Consider the following 18,201-nt stretch of genomic DNA (forward strand, 5'->3'; position numbering starts at 1 on the left):
TCCAATCTTTTCGCTGGGTGATTATCTTAGCATTCCGTTCAAATCTGATGAGTCGTGTCCGGATTTCGTCCTGCAACGGACACATGCTCACCCTGTTGCAAATATTTGTTCCTGTACGTTTTTGTTCTCATAGAGACAGCCAGCTGGGGCCACAGAAAGCGAGGCACTGAACTTTGTGTTATTGTAGATATTTTCTTGATTTCTTGCTCTCCGTCGTCGTCAATTTTCATTAACTTTTTTGTTTCCGTCCGCTCCATCCGTTGCATTCGGTTTACCGTCTCCCCCCCCGCACACTCTCTTTGATGACTCCGTGTTGTTTGTCCATTTGAACATTCATTATGGCGCACTTGAATTCCAACTATCTTGGCCTCTTCCTCCATTCCGTGACCCCACTATTGAGGTATAAATATTGAGCCATGCATTTCTTTTCGCCATTTTATTGAGCTCTGAGCTTGTCTGCCTTCAAAGGAGGCTCAACCCATGCCGCCCTGTACTGCGCTTCATTTCTGGTTTTACCGAAGGCCCCCAATGCCAATTGGCCCATCGACCTTTGGTTAACTCCCGACGTCGGCAAACGCTCTGATTCTAACCACAGAATTGCATTTCCGAACGTTAGCGTTGACACCATTATTCTTTTCCGAATTCCTCTCATCCCCTCATACTTATTGTAGTCCCGAGGTGTTCTATGTTCCATTATAGCTGCAGTCCACTTACCCTTCATCCTCAGATTATCTTGGTAGATGTTTGTGCATTTATGTATATATCTCGGTATTTAACTCGCTTGCCTGTGGATGTATGACTTGATGTTTAATTGATAACACGTTATTACTCGTCTCTTCACTAAATATCACACGCTCCAATTTCTCTGAGCTAAAATTAAGGCCTAGACATTCATTGCGACACGGATTCACAAGTCTCTCTAAATCGTCTGCATTGTGCGCAAGTAGAACTATGCCATCCGCATACAGCAGCCCAGGGACCCTAGCTCTGTTGCACCATGTGCCCACTACGGATATAAGATAAATTAAAAGCTAATTCACTGTTTCTCAGTTGCCTTTCGATGCATTTAACACAACGCGTGAACAATAATGGAAACAGAGGGCGTGCTTGCTTCGGTCCTCGGCGTATTTCCACAATTTCCGTGCATTTACAGCGTTCTGACGGGATTTGTACTGCGCATTCTTATGTATCTCCCTGAGAAGCTCCACGAAATCGTAATCTACGCCCTCGTGCTTCAGGTTATCCCTAGCAATTGCCTGTCTACGTTGTCGTAAGCTTTCTTAATATGTAGAAATGCTTATTCTGAGCTACCAAAATACCTATGCACTGAGTTAGTACAAATATAATATGATGACGATGGTGATTCACTGGCATACCCTCAGGTATGCCAGTGAATCAGGTATGCTATACAAATGCTATGCATAGCACACATACATCTGAAGTTGTCGCACCATTTATCTGTACCCCTGCAAAGTATCTTCCGGAAAGCGCAGCGCGATCGCCATGATTAGGGCGCGTCGGTGTCCACCTCGCCCGCGGCTCCGAGCGAGGAGGACATCGAGGAACCCAAGCCCTGGTAGCTTCGTTAAAGAGCTTGCGCCTTTTCACGCTCTTGCAGGTGCGTTTTAAAATTTCGTTGGTATTCTAAAGACACCTGGCAATGAAAGCCAATCAAATACGTTAGCTCGTTAGCTGCTAGCACTAATCGAACGCACCGCGAAAAAAAAATATAGAAAAACGAGATAAAAGAACAAGCAGTGGCCCCGGCGTGCATTCCCATACTATAATCTAGCGATTCCTCCGCTCTGAATTGATTTGCTGCGATAGCATCAGGCTCTCATTGCGGACACTACCACGACCTCACGAACAACTTTTCTGCTAACAAAACTAAGTCGTTCTCGTCCGCTACACGTAGTACTGCCGGCGGGCAGCCCGCTCGCGCCGTCAGATTTCAAAGCTCATGCGAGGCCATGCGGACACCGTGGCCTCCGAGGTGTGACGGGGCCACGGCATCCGAGAGATCCTTCCGAAAGCGGCCGTAAGGCAGAAGCGCCTCTTCAGTGGAGGTGCAAGGGCCGCATATAGGCTTCCCCTAAGCTTTCTCTCGCTTTTTCGTTTCTTCGTAAGGTTGTGACTATATTCTCTACCGTTATATTATGTCTAGAAGTACATCTTTGTTTTACGTGTTTAAAAGCTTGTTTACTGGCTTCTGCTATTCAGATTTTCTTTCTATAACGGCATACTCGTCGTGTAGCTAGTCGAACGACAAATGCTTCTTGTGATCGCTCTGTCCTCCTAACGCACTCTTCGTGGACTTTGTGACACCGACGCCTCAGGAGGGAACTCTATCATGCTCGTTATCGAGCCCGTCTCTTCCTGCCTCAGTCGTCTTGAAAGCCACATCTTTCCTTGAAAGTCGTCATCCGACTGACCGTAATGATGCCATGTGCCGCCGCGAACGGTTGGCTTTGTTTGCGGTGACTACAACGGCCATTTCAGGTCGAACTCCTTTCCACGCCATCGCGCCGCGAGCTTGTACCGAATTTAAGACTACAGATCGAAAGATTGATCAAGTGGAACCAGAGCGCCTACGCTACGCGGACAAGGGAAGACAGACAGAGATGATGCGCTTCAGTATCAGACGAACTATAGTGATCCAAACGTCTGTTCTCGTGAACACATCAACGCCGTCAAAGAAACGTCAGCGGATAGAGTTGATGTATCCTCGGTAATTATGAAACCAAGCTGCCTTCTCATCCTGAAAGCCTATCGATGTCGCGTTCTTCTGAGGAAAAGAAAGTTCCAAAAAGAAAGACGGGGGGAGGGGGAAGGAGAAGTAGAAATTCGTGAACTGACCGCAGCGTTTCTGGAAGCTTCGAGAACGCAGCCTACACAGGGACAGTGCTTATTCTCGGGAAACGACCGAATGAAAACTACGCATGTTTTCACGTAACGTTATCACGCCCCTCGGATATCCTTATTCTTGTCGCTCATGTACGAAGTTATGCAACTAAGTACAGCACAGTGTGACCATATGAAACGCTGCGAAATTATGCAAAAACGCCATACATTCACTGCAGTGCAAAGAACGACAAGCAACGACGCAATTCACTATGCGAGCTAGGCGTTCAAGAGGCCCTACATTTATTAATATAAATTCCATTGCCCCTCTCATGCTCTCTCCAGGCGCGATAGCAGAGCGTGGCGGAGACAACTAAAGCCCTCTGAACCCAACAACGCAAAACCACCGTTCACAGTTGCAGCTGAAGAGGTCACAGCTCGCAGGTACACGACCGAATCAAGAATTCAGCGCCACAATGGGCCGAGGGCGGAGATCTTCGCTGCTTTATTACATTAAATTCTTGATGCTCCTAAACCGCTATGTGATGCTTTAAAATACATTTGGACTGTTCCAAGGTTTATTTCTGTGTGTACTTGATGCTGAAATAGAATGTCTCGCGAGGTGCATGGGACAATCGCGGTAATCATCGCAATTCGTGCTACCTACTCGCACGACGATTCTCTCGTTAAAGTCGCCTGCCAAGGTAAAAAAGAAGAAGAAAAAAAAGAGCAACTCATACATCGAGGACATCGAAACTGTATAAGGGAATTATGACACCATACACATGCAAAAAATTGCTTCTTGGGGGCGGAGGTCTCGACGCCGTTCTCGCAGGTCGCCCGGAAAGGCCGGCGATGATGGACTGTGGCCTCTTGTATTAGCTGGAGGCGGCATCTCCGGCAGGCTCGTGCACTTCGAAGCCAACGCTGATGAGTTGCTGGTCGTGCGTAAACACGAACGCTGAGGTGCTTGGTGCGCCGCTATTTATCTTCTCGATGTGGGTCTCTCCTAGCTGATTTCCAAAGTGGAGCCGATTAAACGTCACGTGAGAAACAAGAAATTGCGGCAGAACCCAACTCACGATGACTGCCGACGGTAATGCGTTAGCACTGAATAAATACAGCGACACAACGTACTGCCACCATCGAAACGAGTTATGTATGAGTCGTGTACTGCGGCAGGACTTCTCTTTCGCGCTTCCCTAAGAACAGTCGGCCACGGTGCACCCGACGCTATATAGCGCCACCGCCGCGAAGCCTGCGCGTGGCCTCCCAAATGCATGGCGTGCCGGTGCGTGCGAGCATTGAGAAATACGTCAAGCCGTCAACGAAGCCCCTCTTTCGCGCTTATTTCTGGACACGCTGCGCCATCTAATGTCACTGCCGATAAGTAAAACTTCAGTAAAACTACTCGCATATTTAACAATCGTTCGACCCAAACTGGAATACGCATGCTCAGTGTGGGACCTACACCAATCTAACCTAGCAACAGCACTGGAATCCATACAGAATCGTGCAGCAGGGTTCATTCATTCTGACTACTCTTACCACACTAGCGTTACTAAACTTAAGTCACCTCTGAACCTTCCAACCCTCGAGCACCGTCGCAAAACAGCAAGGCAAATTTTATCACTCGCTGCTTCACCAGATTGACATCACGCCAGTGCATCGCACTCCATCCCGGCATAGCCATTCAAAGGCTATTTATCCCCCTCCAGCTCGCACCACCGCTATCTTAACTCTTTCTTCGTTCATACAGCGAAAGACTGGAATCATCTACCTGCTGAAGCGGTGCACCACTCCAGCCATTCATCGTTCAAGGCATTCATTGAAAATATGACCTAAATATGCCCACCCCTGACGTAAAACCCCAAACGGGGTATTTGACCGTAGCAATAAATAAATAATAAAAAAAAGTCCGTGCGTGGCCTCCGAGACGAGAAGCGTGGCTCACTGGTGCCTGCGAACGCAGAGAATTGCTCCCTCGCTTGCCGCACACTCAGTGACACATACTCAGTGCCACCCAAGTTGGCAACAGGTTCACTGAAGAGCAGCACATACCCAAGTGCATTCATGGCGCAGCTCGCTGAAACGTTGGCGTGAAAGGCGTTCATTGAAAAGCGGCACATACCCGACGCAGTTGTGGCGCAGCCTCCTAATGCGTCGGGTTGCTGTGTCCATGAAGAACACTTGTGAGTCGTGTCAAGGGTCCGATTCGACTCAGCATCGGTGAAATTTAAGGGATCCTTTTCGTCACTGTAGAGCGGCACATCCCCAATGTCACGTACCTAGTTACGCAAGTTGGCGTCAAAGACGTTCATTGAAGAGCGGCAGGTATACCTACTGACACGTACCCAATGACCCAAGTTGGCGCCAGAGAGATTCATTTTAGAGCAGCACAGACCGAGTGGCGCATACCCAGTATTCCAAGTCGGTGTCAGTTTCTTTGAACAGCGGTACGTACGCAGTCGCTCTTCTACAGTGGCCCATGTCGGCGTGAAAGAGCGTTTGTTGAAGTGCGGCCACGTGCGCACACACATACTCCGTTGACACAAGCTGGTCCGCTGGTTAGTTTCGAACTTTGTTACCTCAGCACAACAGCCCGAAGTGCTACCTATTCGACCACTGGCTAGCCAGTGACCCAGGTATAGGCGGGAAAAAGGTTAGTTACTAACATGCAAACATTGATACAAACGTAGATACAAACGTAGATACAAAGATAGACAGATAGATGCATAGCCCCGGAAAGTGCGCGAAGTACCCTAAGAATGCGAACGCATTAAAATTATGGATTACTGGTTAAGATAAACACGAAATGAAGTTGATGTCTATTCGAGTGAGGTTCACGCGCAATGTATCGTTTATTCACAATCGCTGATAATTACGTTTCAAAGCAAATATTCGCCACTCCGATGCAGGTTGCTTTGCCGGCTGTTCTGATACCGAACAAGGAGCGGCGCGCCAGCCTTTTTCACCGCCACGCGAAAACGACCGTGAAACTGCCCTTAAACAACTTCGTGTGCAAAAGTAGAATGCAGAGACGGAAAACAAGGAAGTGAAGGGCAACCGGAACACTGTAAATTCCTAACGGCCGGCGATTCGCTCAGCGATTTTAAAAAAGCCCGCGACCCGTGCACAGAGCGCCCGCAATGTCCCATCGGGCGCGGAATGCCGAGACGCGAGGACACATTCCGCTCCTGCGGGCCGCAGCTCGGCGATGCCCACTTGCTCCCCCATCCTCGCGCAAGAGGGCGGCAAGAAGAGCCTCTCGCCGTATATTTGCATGCCCCGTCCAACGCCGGTGGCTGCGCGGATCAGCATCGCGGGCGGGTGGGGATGGGAGAGTATACGTGTATATGTGTGCACTTTTTTGTGTGCGTGCACGTACGTGCGTGTGTGTGCGCAGAACGCGCCACCACACCGAAACCCCCCCCATACGGGGGCCGTCACGGCCTCTGGTGCAGCCCAAGCGTGGAACAAACGCGGCGGGAGACCGTGGCGGCAAACTTCCGGGGGGATTACGTCAACGCCCGACCAACGCGACGACGGGACAACGAGCGCGATACCATCGCGATGCGCCTCCGAAACGGAGAACGCTTCCACGCTGCCCGCTCCCTGCTAAGCTGTGTTTCCTTGTTCTTCCTTTGCTTATACCGTATACTTTCCAATCCTTGGTGACTGGTTAATATTGTTTTCCAATTCAAATTCAACCATTGTCATGCAACTTAGTTGTAGTTATAGCGATAATTTCGTTTTTTTGTCAATTAAATTTGTTGCCTAGGGTAAAGTGACAAGACAAAGTCAAACAAGGAGACGGAATTGAAAGAACACGGATACATTTGAGAACGGCGCATGTCGCGTCAATTCTCCCCTCCTCTGTGCTTGTCTCGCTAGCCAACCTAAAGGCAGCTACGAATCAATTCGAATTCGTCCACCCATTTTTCAATTTAGTTTGTATTATAATTTTACATTACCCTCTTTCTTGGTCAAACCCCATATTAGTACTATGGACTATATGATTAAAGGATACGAAGACATTTCTTTTTCTTTCCTTTTCTTTCTAAGCCCAGTATTCTTTGCCTTTTCCCCGGGGTTTCACGTTCGTCGTGGTTTCTTTGCAGGATATATTAATGGATATACAGTAAAACGCCTTTAGAGCGAAGTACTTGGGACCTCCAAAATTATTCGTTATACAAACAATTTCGTTGTAAAGATCGCTCACCGTCCCCCTCACAATATAGCAGGCGAAGCACGCTCAACATGAGAAAACATTTATGTAACATAAATTAAGCGAAAGACAGTGACTTTAGCATACGCTAGATAGGATGAAGGCGCGCTCCCAAGTACATTAATTAACTTCGCCCTAATCGACACCAAAGACCGTGTATTCGAGTGCCTTAGTAACTCTACCTTAATTAACTTGGTCTTAACGCCAAACGCAGCTGGCTCGACTCCCACCAAAGGTCGAAGGTTCGACCGCCAATATTGGTGCCATTAAATTTCAGTGCCATACCACCGGACGGTCAATTTTTTCGACCCACGAGCCATCTAAGGCTTTCGTCTTAATAAGTAGCTAATGTATTGTGACACTTTAACTGATGGAATATGCAACTGCAGCCAAACTTATTGAACCGATGTTTACGGCATGCTCCACGGCGAGGCACAGCAGTGACGCAAGGTATAGCATGCACATCGTCACAGGCCGTACACATGGCTTGCCGTCAAAATTCGTGGTTCGTTTGAAGGCTCTTCATTACAGTTGCTTTCATTGACATTCGCGTCACCCGCCGTGGTTGCTCAGTGGCTATGGTGTTGAGCTGCTGAGCACGAGGCCGCGGGATCGAATCCCGGCCACGGCGGCCGCATTTCGATGGGGGCGAAATGCGAAAACACTCGTGTACTTAGATTTAGGTGCACGTTAAAGAACCCCAGGTGGTCGAAATTTCCGGAGCCCTGCACTACGGCGTGCCTCATAATCAGAAAGTGGTTTTGGCACGTAAAACCTCATAATTTAATTTTAACATTCGCGTCCTTTCCGCCCTGGATGGCCCTGAAGATGTCGTCAGTCGCCAGTTACGATTGCTTCATCAGACTGTAGTCAAATGTAACGTATTCGTCAGCCGCCGCACCCGCTGTTGAGTTGCAAACAGCGCACGACCTGAGTGATTCATGAAACAGTGCCACAGAACTGTAACATTCGCTGACATCGGCACGCACGTCAAGTACGTAACTCTAGCTCATGCAGTGGCGCAGCTCAGTGGCGTACACATGCGGAGAGCAGCTGTGCCACCGCTACGTGGCGTTCGCTGTAAAGCAACAAGCCAGCCGCCGAAGACGCCCAAATTCCTTCGCTGTACAGACAAATTCGTTCTAGTGGTCTTCCTTGTAAAGGCGTTCACAACACATGCGAGAGGGAGGAATTCAGCCGGGAGATAACTATAACCATTCGTTACACAGGACATTTCGTTGTAGCGGCGTTCGACTGTATACACGAAGGTTATAATGATATCCATCGTGGTCATTCCAGCTTCATCAACCCATCGTCGCCCTGCCACCTTTCGTGATGCCACCGTCGTGACACCATCATCGTCGTTACATCGCTGCCATTCCTGCTTCGTCATCCCATTGTCGCCATGTCGTCGTTGTAGTGTCGTCGTCATTTCAACGTCATCCTATTGCGGTCATGCTGTAGTCGTCATTTTGTCCTCATTGCGTCATCGTCGTACAGTCGTCGCGCAGTCGCGGTTGTTCCATCATCGTCATCCCATTGCCATTCCGTCGTCGTCATGCGCGGCCGGGATCCCGTATGTTCGAGAGCCGTTGAGCGAGGCGTTTCCCAGTGAAAATGTGCCATCTTGTCATATCGAATCATTTCTGACAAAATAAAGGCAACCTTTAACTGCTAGCCAGATAGCTAACGTCAAGAATTCGCGCATGCGATCAAAACTCAATTAGCAAAAAAAAAAAAAAATAAAGCACAGCTACTATTGAGTTTTTTAGTTATCGAACAAGATTCTTTTTTTTTTAAATATTGATCTAAATATCTTAAATTTGGAGTTAAATGTCAATTAGATAATTAAGTTAAAATGCTCTAGATGAATCTTCTGTTTAGGAGAACAAGAACAGTGACATCGAATTCGTGTGCTTTGTACTAGAAGTAGGCGCTTATATGAAAGGATTTCACGCAACACTTCCGGTACATTTTATGAACGTGAAGCTTTTTCGAACAGTATTGAAGAGGCACTTCACCGCCGATTCAATGAATTTCTTTAAGACCTGCTTTCCTTCCATTCGGGGCGTCGCAATGGCAGTAGCTGATACTTTAGAATATAAAGAAAACCTGTTTAATATGTTTGGCATTCTTGGTATCCGCAAATCCTAACAACGAATATACTTAAGGGTACAAAAAAGACATTTTCGCAGATATTAAACATTTCTTCAGAGGAATATCTAAAAAAAAAAGAAGAAAAAGCAGTAACGTTGCTCAGTGCAGTGCTACTGCAGCTCGCTGCTACAACAAACACGGACTACATAAAACCTACAAGCACGAAGCCTTCATGGACAAGTTTAGCCGGTTGAAAGGTACTTATGAAGCTAAATACATAGAAATGATTCGATGCGCCCATATACGGTGTACCCCGCGCGAGCACAAAAAAGAAAAAAAGAAAACGAAGGTCAGACTAACATATAGAGTATAATGCTACACCGTCGTATGTTCGTGGATATTCGATAATGACCTCCCCCCCCCCCCCTCACGCACACACACGGAAGCCACCGCTTGACGAACGAATAGAATGTTTCTGCCCCACGCGCGGGCGACTCCAGAAGCGTGTTGTCGTCCGGCATCGCGGAACGGCAATATTCTCGCGTCAGAAATACGGACATCGGCACGCAGCGAACGCCTATATATATATATATATATATATATATATATATATATATATATATATATATATATATATATATATATATATATATATATATATATATATATATATATATATATGCGAAAAAGCCGAACTGTTGCGCCGAGGTCGTTCTCGCCACTTGGTCATCACGGATGAGTGGAAACGAGAGCACCGACACGGGCTACTTCACCACGGTGGGGGGTTCTCACTAGGAACAGTGTACGCAGAACCAGCGCGCCGACGACAGCGGCGGCGACAACAACGACAACATCCGAACACGTCTTTTTCTGGCGGCTTCCGCGACCAAGGGCACTGTGCTGTCACGGCAACCAACGGGCGCGGTACAACAACCACCGCTGTATACGCGCGCAGGTCGACGCCAGCGCGGATGTGGGTGCGCCGAGCATCGTATTCGAACGGAGACCGTTATTTACGACAAAGCCCGCCTACCAATAGTGCTATTCGCACGCCATCCTCACAACGCGGTCGTAAGCCAGGAGGCGCATATGCGCACACGCTATAATCACAGGCTGCGCGAGCATTCTACGCGGTCCCGCGGTTGCAGTTCCATATGCGAGTGCAGCTTATCGCGTAGGACACCGCTGTGCTGATAGAGAAAATTTCTATAGTTGAGGAAGTTGGCACGCTGTAGAACACAAAATAATAGTAAGAAAAAAAAAAGCATCGTATGCGAGGTTTATGATTAGGAAAAACATAAGCACGAGAAAGAACGAATACGAAAATGAATGCGACAGGACACATGTCCCATGCAGAATACATCAGCGACATAAACGTCAACCTAGGAAAAAAGCGAATATGAAAGGATTACAGTTAGAACCCACGTATGTTATGACGATTAACCATTGCATCCGTGCATGTCTCAATGGCAAGGTTGTATATATTTGTGCGTCTTTTCAGGAATAAAGACCTAGTTCACGTTGATGTTGAGTCCTTTTGAACATGGCATATGTCTATGAGGGAGAGTGGCCACAAATGAGAAATTAAATGAGGTAAATCAATAAGGAATTGAGATAAATAAACTGAAATGAGAAAAGCCGGCAGATCCCACACCATGTGGGAATAGATGTTATGCGAAGCATCGTGCGGGCGGCCTACCAAGTTAAGGAAACAACCATGAGAGCACCAAGACTTAGGCGGCCGTTTAACGACCTACATGACACACATGCCATGACATTCATGTCACGACCTATCATTTATGTTCGTCATACACTCTTGTCATACTATGCCAATTTTGGTACAAACCAAGTTAATGAAACGACCATGAGAGCACCAGAACGTAAGCGGCTGTTTCATTACCTACATGACACACGTCATGATATTCATGTCATGACCAATAATTTATGTTCGTCATACACTCTTGTCATACTACGCCAATTCTGGCGCAAACCAAGTTAACGAAACGACTATAAAAGCACCAAGACGTAGGCTGCTAGATAGATATATACTGTCAAAGTGACAGCTGTTCGCCACGAAATGCCTCGCATTTATTAAGTGGACACTCCTACTGTTGTCGTCCTTGTCGTCGTTCTGCGCGAGAACTGCAAAGAAGTGCGATAATTTGTTTTTCTATTTCTCGTACGGACACTACACGAGGTCACACACGCAATTCCTATCATAGCGCTTTGAAGCACAGGCAGAATGCGTTCATCGGTCACGAAAGTACGCCCCCCCCCCCTCCTTCCGGGCTGAAATGCACAACCCCAATGCAGCACGCGTAATTTCATGCGGCCTGTATTGCTGGATACGTACTATACGTATGCATTTGGCAGCACAGCCAAAGCTACGTACACAGGCTCGCACGTTCACACTGCTCTTGTGTTACACGCCAAGTAGTGCCGTCGCTTTGCTGGCAGTTTCCACGACCAGGAAAACCAGACACGGACACCAGAAAGCTAGAATTAGGAACAGCAATTAGTAATGGAAATCCTTTTCCTTAGCCAGTTTCTATTTATGAAATAAATCTTGAAAAAAAAAAGTGCGGGCTCTCCCGTAATCGAGAGTAGACGTAAGCGTGAAATGGCAACCGGCAAAGCAAATTTGTTGGAGATGATACTCGCCATACTCTGCACTGGTCCATATGGACGCTGCCCAACTAGAAGAAGAAACCGGCTGAATGCGATACGACAGGCAGCGAAAGACGCCAGGGAGACGGAGCGCACTGCCCAGCTAAAGAAGAGTGAATTTAATTCTGGGGTTTTACGCGCCAAAATTACGACTTGATCATGAGGCACGCCGTAGTGGGACCCACACTACGGATTAATTTTGACCACCAGGGGACCTTCAATGTGCCCCCAACAGACGGGACAAGGGCGCTGCTGCATTTCGCCTCCATCGAAATGCGGCCGGGATTCGATCCCGCGACCTTGTGCTTAGCAGCGCAACACCGTAACCGCTAAGCTACCGCGGCTGGTAGAAGCGCCTGTGGCGCCATCTCTCGAGGCGACGCAAAAAACCGCGCCGCTGAACTCGCGGACCATGCACTGGCGCCAAACCATGACAATGAAGTGCCTTTTGAACGTCGCCTTTTGGAAATGACAAATAAAACTTCAGCGTACTAGAAATTACAGTTTGAGTGATACTTTGAAAGACATTAGGAAGAACTCGGAAGAACTAGTTTTTGTAACTTGTTTGGGCAGCAACTAGCGTATGTAATGCGGTCTAGCAAAAAGGTCGGGGGCCACAGACTGCACTTTCTCAAGTTTTGAATGGCTGCACGGATGATCTAGTTTTGTTCTGTTGTGTGTGGCAAAGCCAGTGTCAAGTAGACACCATTTATTATTTCATTTGTTAATCTGTTTTGCTTACATCAAGTATGATGTATTACATGTGATGTACTTTATATTGTACTTTTTGTTCATACCACAGTTGTAAGCGTGCCTACGGGTGAATAAATTTCCTTGTCAGCAACCTACCCGGATGTTCTCGTTTAAGTGCGCGGACAACGGCTCTGGCTTATGACTTAAGGTCGCCGGCAACGGGAGCTAAAGGCATTTCAAACTTAAATGTTAAAAAAAATAATTGGTACGATTTCTTTTACACTGCGTAGCTTGTAGTTGCTTGTATTCGTGGACTACACAAAGATGCGCAGTAAAGAAATGTGTGCTTCGGCTCCGTAGCATTGGCTGCGCTGTCACAGAAAGCTGTCGCCGGGTGTAAAGCCGCAGCGCACCAACAAAACTTGGTGCCTCGCGCTGCTTTCAGTTTTCAGTCTCCTTATCGAGTTCCCGCGCCACTCAGTCCTCGTCATTGTTTTTCAAGAATCTAATCGTATTTTAACTAGCGATGATTAAGTGCGGGCGTAAGGGGACACTGACTCTCTCATGACAGACACCTGATTTATTGCGTGCCAGAAGGGAAGCCAGCAAGAGTCGGCATCTCACTGAAGGTGGTACCCCTTCCAAGAACTGGTCAAACACAACGGTGGAATTTCGGTGATCTGACGACAGCCGGCACATTCATGCATGACATGACACGATTTATCATAAAGTGCACGCCACACTCGTAACGTACGCGACTCGCCGTGAGACGGCGCTAAGTATTTGCTTAGAAGTACAAAAAGTACCAGCAGATCACAAAATCGACATTACATTCTACAATCATTGCGCCTCTGTGCGTGTGTTATGTTCTTTGTCTTCTTTCAGTAACGCCCTTTTCGCCCTTTTCTCTTAAGCTTCTATTTTGTTAGTGAGCCACGAACACTGACAGTTGTGCAACCCCGTCCCCCCTTCCTTCACTCCTCCTAAAAAGCCCAACATCGCACTTTGCTAAACTGCACGTTCATTGCTTTTTGCGCGCAGCACTGTCGCCCTTCTCTCGCGATGGTGCGCCGGTGCACACACGCCTTGCAGTTTCTGCTGAAGTGCAGAAACTAGTCGATCTGTTTCATCGGCTGTTAATTTACTCCGCGCAATGAGCGACATGCTTGTCAATTTACGCGCTTATCCATTCGCGTGGAGTAAGCAACGGATGGCGTATGTTCGGCAACGTAATGATTTGGGCAGTTGGTACGCATTCATTAACGGCGCGGGACACGGGACAAGAAGCTAGACGACACGTACGCCTCCCTTCCTGACCCGCATTTTTCGCTCTTAAAATGCAGCGAACCAGAAGCCGGATGTCGTTTTCCAATTCCAGGCAGCACTTGAGCATCGGGTGTTAAAACTGCTGGGGTTAACGTTCTAAGGCTTCTGGGAAGGTTATGGATACCGCAGAAGCGCTTTGCTCGGGATCACCTGTAGGCCCTCCCGGGTTGTTTAAACCTTATAAGCAATCGCTTTCGCAAACAGTAACGCGGCCGCCAGGGCCGGAATTCGATGCAGCGACCTCGAGCTCTACAGCAGAGCGCCATAGTCACCTGGCCTACCTCTTCGTGCACGGCGGAGCAGTCGCACACCGCATGTGGGCGCCCATTCGTGGCGGGGTGTAACCGCACTCTGATGGAAAACACGTGTAAAGCGTGTCACACGGAAGGCACCGCCCCTTCCCGTTTTTTGCCCTCCTGACAAACGCAATGTAGCGTGCGTGACTGCCGACGGCTATCGTTGCAGAAGAACATGCGAAGACAACCGAGACAGGCATGCATGCATGGGCGCTCCTCCTTCGTTCCTTGCCCACAGGAGGAAGCAGCAGCAAACACCGGCGCGCAGGGTGCACTCCAGGCACGGTCCAGCGGGCAAATTCAATCCGCCCGCGTGGAAGGGGGCGGCGGAGGTCTTGTTCTCGCGAGGCCCGAGTGCAGTTCGGTTCGTTTCGCTCGCAAAATAAAGACGCTCGGTGATCACTGGAACAGGGGCGAGGCGAAGGAAAGGGGAGCGGAAGAGAATGCAGGCGGAAAGGTTGGGGGGGGGGGGGGTATCGCCGACGCATGTACTCGAATCGGTGCCGACAGTGAACCGAAAACAGCTGGGACGGCAGCGCAACTGCTACCGGAACAGGAGATACGTCGACAGACAGTGAACTTTTCTTCTGAAGCCATTGGCTCTGCGAACTCTGGCTAAAGAGTAACGGGGCTGGCATCACCGATCATTTGTTCAATGTCAAGCGGCAAACTGCAAGGTACCCCCCCCCCCCCCCCCCCTTCAAAGTTATCCCACTGCAGTCTAACGCACTTTTCCATCTTTCTCTAACACGCCTCTCTGCACTGCTGGAAGGATTCTTCTGGGATATTCCGCAGCTCCGTCGCTACGGGCCCCTTCGATCGCCTCCGCGGGTCTTTAAAACGTGCCCTTTTGATAATCACCTTCGGCTTGGGGAATAAGAAAAACGCCGCAGAAGGCAATAACATCAGAGCAACAGGGAGGTTGATCCAGGATGGGGATGCTCCTTTCGGACTTTCATGGCCGCATATGGAAGGCGTTGTGACTAGCTGCGTTGTCCTGATGCTGCAACCACGATTTGTCCTGCCACAAATCCCACCACTTCTCACGCACTGAACGACAAAAACACTGCAGGCTCGTTTTGTAAACTTGATGTTTCATTGTCTGTCGCTGTTGCAAGGAGTCATTGTTGAGCATTTGCTTTCCAATGACAGCTCTAGCGCTAGAATTCTGGGTCATACTGAAAAGTACACGTTTCACGATCATCACCGTGCTCTCGTGGAAAGGTTTATATAAGGCAAACTAGCCGTTGTTTACCTCTTTCAAAGCACCTATTCTCCCCTACGGGGAGAATAGGTGCTTCTTGTACGTTACGCCAGATTTCGTTTTCTGAAGGAACTACTGCACTCAACATTTTTTGTAATACATAAACAAAAAGCAGAACGAATGCACTTTTCACGCGTAAAAGTTTTATTAACGAGATGCATGTCATAAAAATGATGTAAATTGCCAGAATCATGATTATGAGCAAAACTAGAACAAAGTAAAAGCGGGAGCCAACGTTTCGACAAACTCTCTTCTTCAAGGTCACGTGTCGAAACGTTGACTCCCGCTTTTGTTCTCGTATTGCTCATCGACTTGAATTTCCATCTCCCGCCTTTTCCGTGTTTTCCCAGAATCAAGATTGTGGGATCAAATTGAACAAAGTTCGTAAAGACACGCTTTTATCTACTAAGAAAGATATGTAACAAAAATTATGAGACATACAAAATGTATTGCATTTTAATAAGCACTATCTCCGAAAAAAAAAAATATTCGTTGAATAGGAATTCCGCTACAAAAATTTAAGTACACTGCACTAGTCTGTAGCGTCGGGCTGCGGCTGCCGAAGTTGCGGGCTGGCTTGCGTCGTCGTCGCTCTCAAAGTCCGACGAAAAGGCAGCATCATAAGACTCGCTGCTGCTCGATCCACCGAAATAATCAGCCGCAAACGCAGCGGAATCGCGAGATCTGCTATCTTTCGCAGCGCGCGCGGCACTCCTGGAGGTGGCCATTTTTGTTCAAGCTATTAAACTGGGGAGGTTTAGGAGTAAGGATCGACGGCGAATATCTCAGCAACTTTCGGTTTGCCAATGACATTGTTCGATTCAGCAACAATGCAGACGAGTTACAACAAATGATTGAGGACCTTAACAGAGAGAGTGTAAGAGTGGGGTTGAAGATTAATATGCAGAAGACAAAGCTAATGATGATGAATAGCCGGGCAAGGAAAAAAGAATTCAGGATCGCCAGTCAGCCTCTAGAGTCTGTGAAGGAGTACGTTTAGCTAGGTCAATTAATCACAGGGAACCCTGATCATGAGAAGGAAATTCATAGAAGAATAAAAATGGGTTGGATCGCATACGGCAGATATTGTCAGCTCCTGGATGGAAGCTTACCCTTATCATAAAAAAGAAAGCTATGCGATCAGTGCATTTTACCGGTGCTGACAAGTAGGGCAGAGACTTGGAGACTGACAAAGAAGCTTGATAACAAGCTAAGGACCGCGCAAAGAGCGATGGAACGAAGATTGCTAGGCATAACGTTAAGAGACAGAAAGAGAGCGGTTTGGATCAGAGAGCAAACGGGTATAGACGTTATTCTAATTGACATCAAGAGAAAAAAATGGAGCTGGGCAGGTCATATAATGCGCCGGTTTGATAACCGTTGGACCATTAGGGTTACAGAATGGGTACCAAGAGAGGGGAAACGCAGTCGAGGACGGCAGAAGACTAGGTGGAGCGATGAATTTAGGAAATTCGCGTGCGCTAGTTGGAATCGGTTGGCGCAGGACAGGGTTAATTGGAGATCGCAGTGGAGAGGCCTTCGTCCTGCAGTGGACATAAAAGAGGCTGCTGCTGCTGATCATCATCATCATCATCATCATCATCATCATCATCATCATCATTATTATTATTATTATTATTATTCACGTCCGCTAGCGCAGTGTGTTCGTGAGCGGCGGCGGCAGATCTCGAAAGCGGCGTTTCAAATCGTCGTTAGCGGGCTCGAGAGCATCGTGCACGATGCCCAGTGGGCGAGGTATGGAAATAAAAAGATATCATGATCCAGGAGCATGCGCTCAACGCAAAGCATGGCACCGGTTCACATTTGGGACTTCACTGCCGCACAAGCTATTTCAAACCAGTTTCTGATAAAACTGAGATTTTGCACCGGCATAGTCCTAAAAAAAGAAAGGAAGAGAAATGATGGAAGCTTTTTACAAGTCTTTCGAAGATTACCGATGTATCAGTCTACCTTCGACAGCTTTGTCACAGGCAGAAGTGTGATACCTATGGGAGTGTCTGCGAATCCGCTCTCGATTTGACAGCCACGGGGTTGCCACGAGTTTGCTTCTTTCGTTTTCGTGCACGCATGGGAGGACTTCTGTTCTCCTTTCTTTGGGGTGTTTCTACTTATTCTAGTTCGTTGCAAATAAAATGTTAGTTGCGAGCCAGCGCCCGTGTTCGTCGGTCCTTTGCTCCTCCACGTCTTTTTCGCGCTGTCTTTTTTTTTTTTTTAAGACTGACACAACGGTCGGGCGGAAGCAGACGGGATAAGGAACAAGGCTGATCCAGTTCCCAGTTCACGTGGCAACAATACTGATATAGAAAAAGAAAACAACATTCTAATGGGTACACATAAAAAAAAAGAAGGGAGACGGCGCCGATAATTGGCGGAAAGAATGTCGTACGTCCGCAAAACCATTCCACAGTCAACAAACAGACGTTCGACAATCAACGAACAAACATATTCTCGAATAGCGGTTCCGCCTGTTTCATCACAGCGCTACCGTAGCGCATCACTTGCACGTTGACGTTTCGCCGACTGGATGGAATTCCGAGCAAAATTATGGCCACTTATATATATATTCGACACAACGGCATCCGGCTATTAACGCGCGGTACGCAAACGCATACGGGAGAACCGGACGGCGTTTCTACACTGCCCCCCCCCCTCCTCCCTCCCCCGGAGCAATTCTCGATTCCGTTACGTATTCGAGGACCAGACCCACGGTCGGAATAGATCATCCAAGAACGGCTCCCGGAGATGATCGGACCTGTCAGGGGCAGCCC

At 48.0% G+C, this 18,201-nt stretch overlaps 1 protein-coding gene across 2 annotated transcripts in view; it reads right to left on the bottom strand.

Moving 5' to 3' along the window:
* Window positions 1–18,201, bottom strand: part of LOC142572134 (elongation factor-like GTPase 1) — a 156,062-nt gene that overhangs the window by 82,197 nt on the left and 55,664 nt on the right. The gene's annotated exons all lie outside the window — the stretch shown is intronic.

Source organism: Dermacentor variabilis, chromosome 2, assembly GCF_050947875.1.
Source record: "Dermacentor variabilis isolate Ectoservices chromosome 2, ASM5094787v1, whole genome shotgun sequence".
Classification (NCBI taxonomy): Eukaryota; Metazoa; Arthropoda; class Arachnida; order Ixodida; family Ixodidae; genus Dermacentor; species Dermacentor variabilis.